This window comes from Mycteria americana, chromosome 21, assembly GCF_035582795.1.
Source record: "Mycteria americana isolate JAX WOST 10 ecotype Jacksonville Zoo and Gardens chromosome 21, USCA_MyAme_1.0, whole genome shotgun sequence".
In the NCBI taxonomy this organism is placed as follows: Eukaryota; Metazoa; Chordata; class Aves; order Ciconiiformes; family Ciconiidae; genus Mycteria; species Mycteria americana.
In genome coordinates this window covers 8,454,240-8,466,655 of record NC_134385.1, presented here as the reverse complement: position 1 = coordinate 8,466,655, position 12,416 = coordinate 8,454,240, and the positions used below count along the sequence as shown (strand labels likewise).

The 12,416-nt window shown below is 50.3% G+C and overlaps 1 protein-coding gene across 1 annotated transcript in view; it reads right to left on the bottom strand.

Moving 5' to 3' along the window:
- LUZP1 (leucine zipper protein 1) overlaps positions 1-11,771 on the bottom strand; it is a 43,799-nt gene extending 32,028 nt beyond the window's left edge. The window contains exon 1 of the mRNA XM_075522640.1: positions 11,633-11,771. The gene's annotated coding sequence lies outside the window, so the exon portion shown is untranslated. The remainder of the gene's footprint in view (positions 1-11,632) is intronic.
- Positions 11,772-12,416: the final 645 nt, after the last annotated feature.

Sequence of the window (12,416 nt, the reverse complement as noted above, 5' to 3'; positions counted from 1 at the left end):
AGTGCAGATGCAGAAGATAAAATTGCTGGCACCATTTTAGACACTACACTGGGATGTATGGACAGCAGTGCTTCTTCAGGCATGCTCAGCAGTCTGCCCTGCCCTGCACTTGCAGCCAAAATGCACGGGGCTGAACGAAGACTGCAATTAGTAGCAATTCAGACTTGTGGAAGGGCCCCTGAGGAAGCCAGGGAAGATGAATCAGGTTACAGGTGCCACTGCTGCTGCTCCCGGAGCAAATCAGCGTTTAGACTTGAACTGTAAACTTCTAGTGGCAGGGCTGTGTCTTTACAGGAGCCTGCACTGCACTGCGTGCATGCATGCTGGCAGTGACAGGACTGCAGCAGCTCACACACGTGCTGGAGCCCAGTGGCACCAGAAACACTGTGCGACTGCAGCTTTTGGACAAGCATTTGTTAGAGAGGGGAGAGACTAGCAGCATCCCTCAGCTCAGCTGGCTGGGGAATAGCAGGGGTTAACGCCGCTGGCACAAAGAGCCCAGAAGGAAGCGGTCAGCCATTTGAAAAACGCCTCTGGCATGAAGGCTGGCCAGCTTGGGTTTCACCATGCAGCCCGCCTGAATCGTTGCAGGCTCGAAGCAAACCTTTCAGCACAGGGAGGAGACTGGCTATCTGCTCCTTTCGCAATCCATGAAGTCCACCCTCTGCTCTAAAGCAAGACCTTGGGTGCTGTTACTAAACCGAGGCTCCGCTGCCGGGTTGGGGTCTCTTCCAGAGGTGCTCGGGGTGCTCTGCGGGGAGCAGCCAGCTGAGCTGAGCAAGCCTCTCGCAGGCTGAGAGCCGGCAAGACAGCAGGCAGGCAAGACGAGGCATGATGCATCAGCAGGAAGCCCTGCCGTTAGCGGCGGATACCCCACCCACCCCACGCACTGACTCACAGACAGGCAGCAACACAGGCAAAGCCTGTGTGATTTCTCCCCAAAGTCGTTCGAACTAGGGGGACCTCAGGTACAGTGTTTCACAACAACTTGCGCAGGTAAATGAAGGCTTGCTGGCTAACTAATGCACTGCGAGTAATCTCCAAATCCTTCACGGCCTCCCAACACAAACTCTCAGGAACTCTGTCCCCTGGCTGTACCACAAATACTAATTGTGATCTTGGACTCCCTTATAACAACAGGCATTTTTTTCTCCCCTGTGAGCTTCCATCCTGCAGCTTCAGAATATATCTTTTTTGTTCACTGGCAAATGCGAAGTCAAATGAAAGGAGGTATTCAGAAGCTTATGTCACTCTCTTAAATATGATTTATTCAATGAAGACAGCTGGGTGGATTGGAAGACTCTAACAGGAGTCTTTTGTGTTCAATTTATTGCTGAAAATACCCTCAGGTAACAAAAAAGTAAATAAAATAACTTTTACAAACAGAGGACAGCCTGGATCTTTTAAGGAATATGCTGCCTTTGTGAGAACACACTTGTAGCTGTGCGGACTTAAACACATTAACCTCAAAATTAATGTTCCATGGACAATGGGGAGGCTCTGAGACAAGCTGCCTGGATGGTGTTACAACACTGTGCAGTCATACCATTGAAAACAGCCCACTCAAAACCCTTGATGAATTTATGGACAAAATATTTTCACCTGCAGGCTGAGTGTCTCAAAAGGACAATGGGCATTTCACACACGGGACATAGAGCATTGCGCCAGAAGCTGGGCAAATGGCCCAAAAAGGTGAGCGTGTCTCACTGCACTGGCAGGCAGAGACCAGCCACATGCACTGCACTACAGACCCTGTTCTGGGCTAAGAGCTGTGAGGGAAGACTCGATGCTCTCCACAAGTTAGAGGTCCAAGGTCTGGTGACTGGCTGGGGGATTCAGCAGCCACTGTTGGGATTCTCCTTAATGCAGAAAGAGACAGCAGAGGGATACCTGGCCTCTACTCCCTCTTCCCAGAAACAGGCTGGAGCTATTCCCCATTCGCTTGCATAAAGTCACTCCTTTGACTAGGCTGGGCACTGACACAACAGAAGAATAGCCATAACTTCCTAGGGAGAAGATCATCCTGAGCATCCAGCTGCCTCCTTCAATACGCAGCTAAGAAGCTGTTTGCGGTCAGAAGTGTGGGACAGGATTTCCAGCAGGAAGGTGCTGAGCAGTACTTCTCCCACAGACAGGGCTGAATACGTCACTGACTTCAAAGTTCATCCAGCTCCTACCAGCCTCTTGTCCACAGGGCACAAAAGGGTTAAAGATGCCAACTAACTCCTGACTATCATGGGAAAACTTTGTTCCAAATTCTCCGTTTCATGCTGCTAGAAAACCAACAATCTTGAAATACCCTATATTAACAAGAAAGAGGCAGTTCTACTGGGCAGCCTGCATTTGCTTTTAAGTCCACTGGTAGATACGGGACTTAAATGGACAACAGACAACACGTACTCTGGACAGAAGACAGACAAATACTATTGCTCTTGAAGCACATGTATTCCTGCAAGCATTACACAAAATGCTAATGAGGAAATCTGCAGGCTTAACGCCAAGCATTCATTTATCTGAATCCCATCCTAAATGAAGATCAGAGCCAAGAGGGCATATGCTTTTCTTACAGCACATTTAAGAAGTGAAGAGTGAAAAATTGAGCATAAGCCACAAATGGCAGCAGAGGGTCTCCTTCCAGCACTTTTCCAGGGCATGGCTGGCTAACCTCACTCCCTCATGTTGTTATTTATGTGTCCTTTTTCCTCTTGTACTCCCTGGACTGGAGGAAGGAAGGATGTTTCACAGGAAGGAAGGACTGGCTTGGCTGTACTGAGGTGGGACCACACCGCCTCCCCCACCAGGCTGTTCCTTTCTACAGAGGAGGGAAGGAGTGGGAAATCCACATTTTCTGTCTCATCGTGGTTGCCAGTAAGGGGATGAAGTTAACCCCAAGTGTCACAGAACCTAGTCCAGCTCCCACTCCAAGCAGGGTTAGTGTCAAAAGCAGGTTCCTCAGGACCGCATGAAGTTGTGAAAATCTCCAAGATTGGAGATGCCACAACCGCTGGGGCCCTGTTCCCGTGTCAGACCAATCTTGCGGTGAAAATTATTTTCCTTTACGTCCAGTCAGAATTTACCATGATGCAACTTCCTGCACCTGGGTCAGGGCAATCCCTACTATCAGTACAGACTGGGGGATGGATGGATTGAGAGCAGCCCTGCAAAGAAGGACTTGGGGGTACTGGTGGATGAAAAATTGGACATGAGCCAGCAACATACGCTTGCAGCCCAGAAAGCCAATTGTATCCTGGGCTGCATCACAACAAGCGTGGCCAGCAGGCCGAGAGAGGTGATTCTGCCCCTCTGTTCCATTCTGGTGAGACCCCACCTGGAGTACTGCATCCCTCTGGAGTCCTCAGAAAGACTAGAGTGGATCCACAGGAGGCCACAAAAATGATCCAAGGGCTGGAACAGCTCTCCTGTGAAGAAAGGCTGAGAGAGTTGGGTTTGTTCAGCCTGGAGAAGAGAAGGCTCTGGGGAGACCTTGTTGTAGCCTTTCAATATATAAAGGGTGTTTGTAAGAAAGACAGAGAGAGCCTTTTTACGACAGCCTGTAGTGACAGGACAAGGCGCAATGGTGTCAAACAGGGTAGGTTTAGATTGGACATAAGGAACATATTTTTTTACGATGAGGGTGGTGAGACACTGGAACAGGTTGCCCAGAGAAGTTGTAGATACCCCATCATTGGAAGTGTCCAAGGCCAGGTTGGATGGGGCTTTGAGCAACCAGATCTAGTGAAAGATCCACCCAACTCTCATGCACTTCAGACACCACCTCACCAGTACTGCGCAGAAGAGAACAGCCTTCTCCCTTGACCTGCCAGCTGCGCTGTTACTCACGCAGCCCCACATGCACTCACTGCCATGCCGCCAATGCTTTCCTGACCCTGTCCAGCTTGTTGCTGCCAGACCTGCTTTTGCAGAGGAGAGGTGCCCTGTGTGCCCCACCAGCTCACACACAGCACAGCTGGGCTCTGAGGCAAGGACTGTGCTGAGCACTCCCAGCCACATGCTCCAGCAGTCACAGCAGTCACTGGGGACACACAGGGCAGAGATCTCTAAAAAAAGAAGAAAGGAAGAAAAAAAGAAGGGGGTGGTGGTGGTGGTGAAGAGCCCTGATCCGCAAATCAGCTCAAAACATAGGCAGCAGAGGAAAAAGTGAATGAAGATGATCTGCGGGTAAGGGCTTGGGAGCACATTTCTGTTGTAAAACAGTCTGGGAAAGAAAGCTAGAGAATGGGACTTGCCACTACTGCTGCTCAGGGGAGATGCAGCGAAGGTGACCCAGGCTCAAGGAGTGTTGCAGTGCAATCAAGGTGCCACACGGCATCAAGGTGCCACACGGCATCAAGGTAGTCAACAGGGCATAAATGTTTTTCTGCACTCAGCAGTTGTTGTTTTATTCTGCCTGTGCCTAAAGCCTCACATCCATAGCTATTTAACACTCAGCTATCAGGAGGTCATTTGCTGTCTATGCTCTGCAGAGACTAAGCACCCAAAGAGCCCCCCACATCTTCCAATCACCGCAGGAAAACAGTCCCCCCACCTCCACAGCAGGTTATAGCACTGCTGCCACATTCACCTTCAAACACACAGTTTCATAGCTTTCCCAAAACACTGATGATACTGGCTCTCCCCTTCACAGTACCTCTGTGACAGTTCGTTTCAGACAAAAAGAAGTGCCCTATTCTAAACTGTGCTTCTTGTTGCTATGCTCTGCCCAATGCAAAAAGCTACCTGAAGGCAACATACAGAGAATTTAAGAGCATATGCAGCCAGTTTATAATATACTACAGCCAAATCTCACATAGAAACATCAACACCCACATGTTACACAGGATACCTTTATGCTAAGACATTAATTACACTCAACACTAAAAACAATCCCAAACAGTAGCTATACAGAATGGTATACAAACAGTGGAGTGAGAAGCTTCATTAGGATTTCTAGACTACTCCAAGTTCAAATTCTCACCGCAACGCAGTACTAACAGCTATTTATTATCACACAGGAATTATTGTTCTCCAGTAAAAACATACATATTTCCAAATGATTCACACTACCTGAGGAATTAATGTTTTTTCAGCTCTGTTCCAGATCCTAGGTCAGGAATCTCTATTCTGGTAAATTCCACTAAGATATCACATGTAACAACAAGTTCTTGAAGCAGTTTCATCAGATCTTCCCTTTAAGGTAACCCACTGCACTCCCACGTGAGGCACAGGCACCTCAAAGGCACAAGCAGCTGAAAGTGCTGCAGTAGAATCAGATGATCAGTGCAAGCTTGGAGCCTCTGCAGCCTCCTTTCAGCTTTGGAAACATATCCTGCGATTTTCAAACCAACATAACAGGGAAGCCACAAGCCAGTGCTGTAGCTTAAAACCCAGATAATGCACATAAAAGCAATTTATATAAAAGCAATTTTGAGAATGAACGTGAAAAAGTCTGACAGATTCTGCTGCAACACATAACGAGGGTGCAGCACTGCAGCAAAATCTGTCATTCCCAGCTGTATTATGCTGTGCTGCACGCAGCACAGTGTGGCAGAGCTGACGACACCAGAAAGCAGAGAGCTACGCTGCCAGAAGCCCACACTGCACAGCCTTGAGCTATTTTACCTTTCTGCAAGTGTCTGGATTGCATGTGAAAACAGAGAAAAACGTGAAAAGTAAACATTCAAGGTAAAAAGAAACATGCTTGAGGTAAGTAAAGACTTTTTAAATTAAAGTACTTTAAAGTAGTACTTTTAAATTAACACTTTTTAAAGTTGCTTGAGCTTATGTTCATTGTAATCAGTCACGTAGAAAGGCAGATTTTCAGCTTAGGATGAAGCTACCACTTTAGAGGCCAATTAGAACACTGCAACACACATATGAGAAATACGGACACAGGTCTGACCACGTCACACAACAACATGCTCACTCGTTGGCCCCTACTCCACCTTTTCCTACCGTGGCACTTGTACTTCCAATGCAGCATGCTTGCTGTCACCTACTCCTGGAGTAGATGCAAGCGGCTGATGGGATGACCCGTTATGTGTTGCCTGCTGGGTCCAGAGTGGGAGAGGTGCTGTCCTGCAGCAAAGGTGGTGTGCCGCCAGAAAGCACATTCCTCAGCTGCCCAGCAGGACTGCTGTGCCATGACACAGGTCAGGCAGCACTCTCACATCACCTGCCTACAGAAGCAGATGCTTTTCTCTCCTACTGTGCAGCCTGACACATGAGCCCCAAGCTTCAGGGGTTTTGTAATATTAACCACCAAAGCCGATTCCTACCAGGGCTAAGAAAGTTCTCATCTCTTCCTGCTGCTCTGCTTTTTCAGAGGCGTGCAGCACACACTCAAGGATGAGTGTCCGGTCTTGGCCACAATGCTGTTTGCAGGGTGTTCGAATGAAATCTGTCCTGCTACTTCTGAGCCAAACGATCACAAATCCAACCAAGGAACATGGGTTTTCATGGCAAAAAAATCTTATTTATATTCACCAACACCACCCCAACCGTCAAGTTTGCAATTTGAAATTGCAAACCTCAAAAATGGCTAAGTTAATGAGTTAATTTGATACTAAGTGAGGTTTGATACTATGGCCTGGGCTGTACGGCAGGTCAAACTATGACTTAATCTATGACTTAAAAACCAATTAGCTAAGTAAATTCAGAATTATAAATGTTTACGTGCAGAGACTAGTCCACGCAGTACTGATTAAAATCGTTAAAGCCTACACTTTCCCCGTCATGACTGGAAGGGGCAAAACCACCACACATTCCTCCCAAACCAGGGCAGATGGCGAGGGGGTGGTGAGGAAGCACCCACACTTGGTAGCACAAGTCCCACCCCACTTCATCCTGGAGCACCCAGAGGCCTGCCTGTGAGAAGTGGGATCTGCCCACGTAGCCAGGCCAGCCTGTCCGCGTCTGCCGCCAAAGGAGGACGAGGGCTGGTACCGACTATGGCTGGGTTGTGGACAACCGGTTCCCTGAGGGCCAGGGCAGCACAGGGGATGAGGCAGCTCAGGATGGCTGGTGTTACGCTGTGACAGGCCAAGGAGCAGCAATACAGAAGTTTGCAGCTCACACGCAAGAGCAGTGCATTTTGCTGGCCCAAGTTCAATACAGCTGATCAGACCCCAGATGATACAGCTTGGAAGTTACTTTGTGAAGAGGTTTGCCCAATCCAGTGAAGCTCTGACACACAAGGGCCAAAATTGTTGGGACTTAATAAATACAGGAACTTTTCCACTGAAGGCCTCTAAATGTGGCGTCTGTACTCTTGCTGCCCAAACCTGGGCAGAACTTTGTGTGAGCAGGAACTTTGCAAAGGCAGCATGTCCAAAGTCACCACGAAAGCAAGGTGGTGGCAGAGATACAAACACAGGCACACAGGCAGCAATGCTTAATATGCTCAGGGGATGCTATCACTGAACAAGTGACCTCACAGACTTTGGACCAGATCCTCAGACTGCAGCTTTACAGTCATTTTTAGGTGGCCCTGCACTGTGCTTGCCCCCTTCTAGGCCCGGACTCCCCTCTCCTGGACAGACAAAAGCAACCCTGCAACCAGGCTGGGAATTAGGCAGGGTTAAAGGGGGTGGGGAGGAGGCTGATGGTTAGTTTTCACCCAGATCAGCTCCCTCCACATGGCTGCACAGAGTTTGCGTCGGCTGGGGTAGGGCTGGAAAGGGCACCTGGAGGAGAAAACGGCCTGGACAAGGGGAAAGGCAAACCCACCTCCTCCAGCTACAGTGCCCACCTGCACTGACGTAGCGCTTCCCAAAACCGTGACTGGAAATGATGTGAAAACCCCTGCCTCTCCTCCAAGCTGACAGTTGCAGCAGCAAGCAGCAGCTCTCATCTCCCCACTGTCACACAGAAACAAATTTATCAGCTGATGTTTCCTTACACTTTATAGCAGTCTATTTTGGCAACTTTGTTCCTAAGCGAATACATGACCCATTTTGTTCCTGGGGCTATTGGTGTGGATCCTAACGGGTTCCACCATCAGCAGAGCTTATCCAGCTCTCATGGCAAAAGGCGGCATAGCAAGCTGATGGCTAAGTATAACATTAAAACTCATATTTTCTAAACACCCTCTCTCCTTTCAGCCAGCCCTTTACTGTAACAGTGCATTCACCTTTCTGGATTGTGTTTCTATGAGAATCTCAAACGTTCAGGAATGCAAACGTTAAATTTGCTGCACAACCACTGCAAGAAAGCACCAAAATAGTCTCAGCTCTGTTTTACAGAGAAGGAAACAGAAACTGCCTGTGCATGGTGTTTATGCTGCTGCGCATACTGCTGGTGTGCTTAGGTAAGGCTGCTTGTTGCACCTGCGTATCTTACTCCACCCTGGCGAGGGTTAAAGAACACAGGGCTGAACTGTGCTTTACAACCCCATATCTGCAGAGATTAGGGCCTCCTCGGGGGAACATCACTGCCAAAACCTAGGAAGACAAAGCCAGAGACACAAAAAGATTAAGGCCTAAACTGCCACATCTTGGTGGCTGACATCCAATGCCACACTTCATATTTGATCATCTCAAAAAGTGCTCTAATTTTCAGGCTGCTGAATCAACCCAAACCCCACTGACTCCATGGGAATGGCATGCCCGCCAGTGCCTTCTCAGAGTCAGGGTGGTTATAAAGGCTCCTAAATCTGGACAATTAAAGGCAAACGGTTTGTGGGTTTTCCACCAAACTGATTCTGTCACCAGCTCTAAACCCTCAAATCCAGAGAGATGTGACTGTCCACAGTGTCTGCAGTGGGTGGCTGCAGTCACCACCAAAGGAAGGCTGCCTTCCCGTTACCCTGGCAAACAGCTGAGCTTGGACAGGGAGATGAATCCCACCTTTGGTGACTATGGAGAGAAGGGGAGATCAAATTAAAGGACTCAAAGCCCTCCAAAGATGCAGCCTGCCTAAAGCAGAGGAAATAACACTATAGAAGGATGAAACAGACCACCAGGACCAGGGATGAAGGAAGTGCTGGCAAGCAGCACTTGCCCATCAGCTGTCACCAAGTATTTGAAAACACTCCTGCTTTCTACTTCACATGTGCAGATCCAAACATTACCCAAGGCAAAAAGACTGTACCACAGGCCTTAGATTTGCGAAGACGTAACTAACAAAGCCATAACCACCACAACTAGTGCTCTCCCTTCCAATACATTTTAAGGGTTCCTATGATCTGCATTGCACTAGTTAATGCAAAACTAACTGCTACTGCAAATTTGCTACTGCAAAAATTACTGCTACTAATCATCACCATCATGTGACTCTTCCAATCCAAATGGCCTCCTAAGAAGAATATTTGCTTCATTTTAATGTAACAATTGCGTCAAAACGGTCCTATTTTGTCATTTGGCTCAGTCACGCCAGCCACACTTTCTGAAAAGCTTCCATGAGGATGGAGGCATGTATCGTCTGGTTCCTCACTGACCACAGCCCTCGGTGGGAAGGAAAGGTTTCGCGGAGGACGAGCACAACCTCAGAGTGCCTGTGTACAATGCTATGGTAAGGTCATGCTCAAAGATGTAATCACCAACCCATTTTAACAAACGAAATAACATGGTCTAGATTGTAAGGCATACTGGGCTTTTAAACATTACCGGTTCTGGTAATAGCCACATTTGAGAGTACTCTTTTTTTAACAAGAGCTATTTTTGTCTATACTTCCTAACTCACGTTAAATAAATACATTCAGTAACTTGTTCTCAGTTGGGCCAAATTTTCAGAGAACAGAGAAAGCCAGAGGGCTAGTGAAGAGCCCACATTGCCGTAACCTTTTTTGGCTTCCTAGAAAGTAGAAATCGGTCAGACTGCCTTGTACTGAAGAAACTTTACCATTTATAGGATTATGGGGAAGCTGAGGCTGAAGAGCTGCTCAGACCAGAATAGAGGCATAGGGGTTAGTTAATGGGGACCTGCCTACTCTTGAATTGCTCCGTTCTCCCACACCCCCTTAGCCCGGATTCACTCCTGCCCACAAGAACTTTCAGCCACACGTCCAAAAGAAACACAGCAACCAGCTCTCCATGTCCTCCTCCTCCCCGCAGTGCCTGGCCTGGTACCAGCCCCAGCTGCGAGGGTGCAAGCCCGGCGAGGGGGGCCCCAAGCCTGGGAGGGGTCCTGCACCCCAACCTGCACGACCATCACTCCCTCAAGCCTCTCAGAGCCCCAGGGTGGGGGTTCAGCCTGGCAGGCAGCACCGACTGTTTTCTGCCATCCTTACCACTGCGGAGACAACACAATGGAGGAATTATACTTCTGCGAGTCCCGCGGACGCGAAACGGCCACAGAGCATGCTGCCCCTGCCGAAACGCACCAGCTGCATTGACTGACTAGAGCATATAGCTGTTGATTTTGTACTCACACAGAGAGCAGAAACACTGAGGAACACTGTCCCTCCTCACTATCCAGCAGGCCAGGAGACACATATCTCTGCCAAGAGACTGTAGGCATGTGGTAAGTAACTGCATTTTTTCCCTAAACTCTGAATGCCTGAGACTACTCCAGGGTTGTAAAAATACTTCCCCCTTTCACTGTCATCGCTGTGTGGTACCGCTTGGTGAGGCACTCGCCCACCCAGGCGGCTCTCAGCTAGACACTTGATAAGAAACAACCCCAACGCATGCTGCAATGGCTAGCGCTCGTTCCTGTGATTTTTCTGGCAGATTTTAACAGAATTTATGCAGCAATTAAAAGCTAATCCCACTGCCCCTAACTCGAATGTGCTGATTAGTTGGGATGGTCACTTTAACTTGTGTTTAATTGGTTTAAAGGCTTCAGATGTAGCATTAGAAGAAAAAAAAAATGCAATTCACAATGAAAGTGCGGTCACCAAGGACAACCACCAAAGGTCTGCTATTCCACTTGCTTTGCATCCCAGCATGTGGGACACCTGGCAAAGGCGAATGTGGTACTTTTAAGAAATTTTATGAAGGAAAAAAGAAAGGTTTTGTGACCCTCCATCAATGAATTCCCTCACGATGGGGGAGCAAAGAAGGCTAAAGTGATTAACAAAAACAGAGCATCGGAAAAGCTCACATATAAAAGGGAGAACATTATTAATTATACGATAAATGTGGGTGGGCTGGGGAAAGAAGGGGGAATTCAGAAAAAAATAATCAACAGGAAAGGGAGTATGTGGCTGCAGCAAGAAGAAAAAAAAAAAGGTTATTCACAGAAATCCCATGCTTTGAGCGCCTGGAAACCTCCAAAATCTCAACTACACCAAAACCCAACGATACACACCGACGGGTTTAAGACCTTCCCTGATGGCAGCTCGCAGCAGCCCCTGAGGGACCATGCCCTTCCCGGGCGGGGACCGGCCGCTGGCGGGGCCGCTCTCCGGTCAGGAAAGCGGCTGTTCCGGTCACGTCGGAAGGAGCCCGACGGCGGCTCCACTTCCGAGCGGGAGCCGAGGCCCCGGCGGGCGCCGCAGGGCCGGGTCGCCCGCGGTGTGGCGGCGGCGGTATCGCCGCCGCCACACCGCGGGCGACCCGGCCCTGCGGCGCCCGCCCGGGCAGGGAAGGCGGTCTGCCGTCCGCGGAGACAAAGCGGATGCCTCAAATTCCTCCCCGCTCCGCCGGGGCAGCGACACCCCCCGCCCGCACCCTGGTCGCCCACCTCCGCCTACCTGGGCAGCGGGAGCGGCCGGGCCTCCCTCCCGCCCGCGGCGCGCTCTAGCCGGCGGGACAGCCCAGGCTTGGGCAGCCGCAGCCCGCGGGGGGCTCCAGGCTCGGACGGCGGGTGCGGGCGCTGACAATGAGGGGAGGGACACGGTACCGGGCGGTGCTTGACGTCAACGGGAGCGGGGCGGGGGCTGCCGGGTCCGGCCGGGACGCGGTGCAGCGCCGCGGCGCCCTCCCCCGGCTCTGGGAGAAGGCGGTGAGGGAGCGTCGGCCATTTTGGGGGGGAACGGGCCAGGCGGCGCTCGGCGGGGGAGCGGGGGGGGGGGTAATCTTGTGTTAGCGCCGAGGGGCTGCTGCCTTCTGAAGGGCCCCTTCAGAAGGGGAACCCTTCCCCTTCAGAAACGGGGAAGCCGGGGAGGGGGCGAGCAGCTCGCCGGGGGTGGGTGTGGTGGGACGGCTGTGGGACAGAGCGTAGGGTGCAGGTGAGGCCCTCTGATGACTGGTTTCGTGGTGAGTTTGTGCACGAGAGCCTTCCAGACCGAGTCCCTCCCGTCGTTCCTCCCGGGGCTGCCACCAGCTCGGGCTCCTCCACCACTTCAGGGCTCTGGAGGGGCTGGTGGCAGGTTGGGCACTGCCTGTGCCTTCACAGGCGCTCCTTCCCTGCCCGATACACGAGGTATTTACGAGAGACCTGTCTCCCCAAGAATAAGGTAGAGAGCCATATGGTACATTTGTCCTCCAGGGCCTTTGTTGCAACTCCCCTTCTGTGTCATCTCTTGGAAAGTTTGG